Source organism: Hyalella azteca, unplaced genomic scaffold (assembly GCF_000764305.2).
Source record: "Hyalella azteca isolate HAZT.00-mixed unplaced genomic scaffold, Hazt_2.0.2 contig9914, whole genome shotgun sequence".
Classification (NCBI taxonomy): domain Eukaryota; kingdom Metazoa; phylum Arthropoda; class Malacostraca; order Amphipoda; family Hyalellidae; genus Hyalella; species Hyalella azteca.
Genome location: NW_025939970.1, coordinates 4,252 through 6,134, shown reverse-complemented (window position 1 = coordinate 6,134; position 1,883 = coordinate 4,252). Strand labels below are relative to the sequence as shown.

The 1,883-nt window shown below is 34.6% G+C and overlaps 1 long non-coding RNA gene across 1 annotated transcript; it reads left to right on the top strand.

Annotated features, from left to right (window-relative positions):
- LOC125178460 lies at positions 1 to 924 on the top strand. Its single transcript, XR_007156910.1, has 2 exons — positions 1 to 720; positions 837 to 924. It is a non-coding gene; the product is annotated as an uncharacterized LOC125178460 (long non-coding RNA).
- The last annotated feature ends 959 nt before the right edge of the window (positions 925 to 1,883 follow it).

Here is a 1,883-nt window from a genome sequence, read left to right as displayed (position 1 = left end):
ATTCATTTAATTGTTTAAACCTTTATTGTAATTACGCTTGTCGACAGTCACTTATTAGTAGGCGAAGTCGTCTGCCTACTGCTTTATCTTAGGAGTGATGAACTAGACTTACGACTGTGCGGATCAGATCCTGAAACCATTTGCTTTATTCGCGAAATATTTTTGTCTTTTTCTGATTTTGTGTTTGTGCGAATGTGTTTTCATTTTATTAAGTTACTAAATTGCATGTTTGCGCCCCTGTGTTCACTCGTCACAATTTGCTTATTGGCTATGAGCCTTCTTTGAACCCTTAGGGTTTGGCTCCGTGGAGCTTTTGAACTTAATTCTTCAGGCCCATTGTGGGATTTAACTTGCATGCTTGCATGCATTTAACTTAACTTCACCCTTATTACCTTAACTTGTGAGCGAACACTCCTTACCCTATTTTCACTTTTTTCACTTCCTATTGTTCTCAAACAAGAGAACTCATACTATGGTTGCCACCCGTGGTAACAAATAGGTATGTATCAATAAATTCATTCATGATTGTAATTGCTAAAACCGTTATTAGCTGCTATATTAGCTAGACTTTATTCGGTATATTGTACTAAGTCAACCGTTCATATTCACCAGATAAGAATCTCCGCACCTCAGCTTACCGATTGGACTTGAAAACCTGCTACTTGTTCTTTTTTCCATAACCGGATCTAAATAACGTTGTCCTTTAACGTCGCTTTCGCGGTAAGACTTGAGAGAGCATCAATCTCGCATTAGTGACTCATTCCAATTGCAAGCTAATATTGTTTTATATGCCCGACAATTATCGTTCCAATAGTGATGTCATTCTTATTCTACAGCTTTTGCAACCTTTGCCGTTATCATCTCACTAATGGAAGATGTTAACTACTTCGCCTGGACTTCTGAATAAAAGTTTCGTCGTTTTCATTGGTTGTTTTCTATACACTTGTACCTAAAACCAATAAGATCCTGTAATGTAACGGCGAGGCTGACGTTGAATCCAGCAAAGAATTTATGAGTGCATAATACTCGTAGAAAAAAGTTGTATACTGCAACGGAAAACCGAAACCATTAACAAAATCGTAACTTGAGGTTATGTCATATGACTGAAAATTTTTGCGTGTGCTATATCATCAAGTTCAGAACATCTACAATGTAGAAGTGCATCTTTAGCTCGGATAATGTATAAGAATATTATCTCATGTTACCAATCAAGGAAAATAATTTCGCTGCCTCACAATGACTTAATTGGCACTAAGCTTAGTAGATATCCATGTTGCAGATATCGTAGTAGATATCAAAGATGTAGATATCAATCTTGTGTGGGTTTGAAAACTAGTTTGTAATATGTAGAACTAGTTTGTAATATTTAGAACTCGTTTGTAAAATGTAGAACTAGTATTTAATATGTAGAACTAGTTTTTAACATGTAGAACTAGTTTGTAATATGTAAAACTAGTTTGTAATATGTAGAACAAGATTTTAATATTCAAAACTCGTTTGTAATATGTAGAACTAGTTTGTAATATTTAGAACGAGTTTGTAATATGTAGAACTAGTGTGCAATATGTAGAACTATAAAACTAGTTTGTAAAATGTAAAACTAGTTAGTAAAAACAGCAGAATAAATTTCATGTCAACCTCGCACATGAGCCTGGATATTAGGTATCGTAACACCGTTTGTAACAGAAAATGCTGCAACTTTCAAACAAGACTCTGGACGAACAACAAAATTCAGCCCCTCAATGTTGATATGGAAAATTTTGTAAGTTAGAATCACATTATTGCTGCTAAATATGTCCTTGAACGGAGTGCTTTAGAATATCCAGATTGGGGACTAACCATAATAAAGATAAAAACATAATTCAAGGTAAAAACATACGATC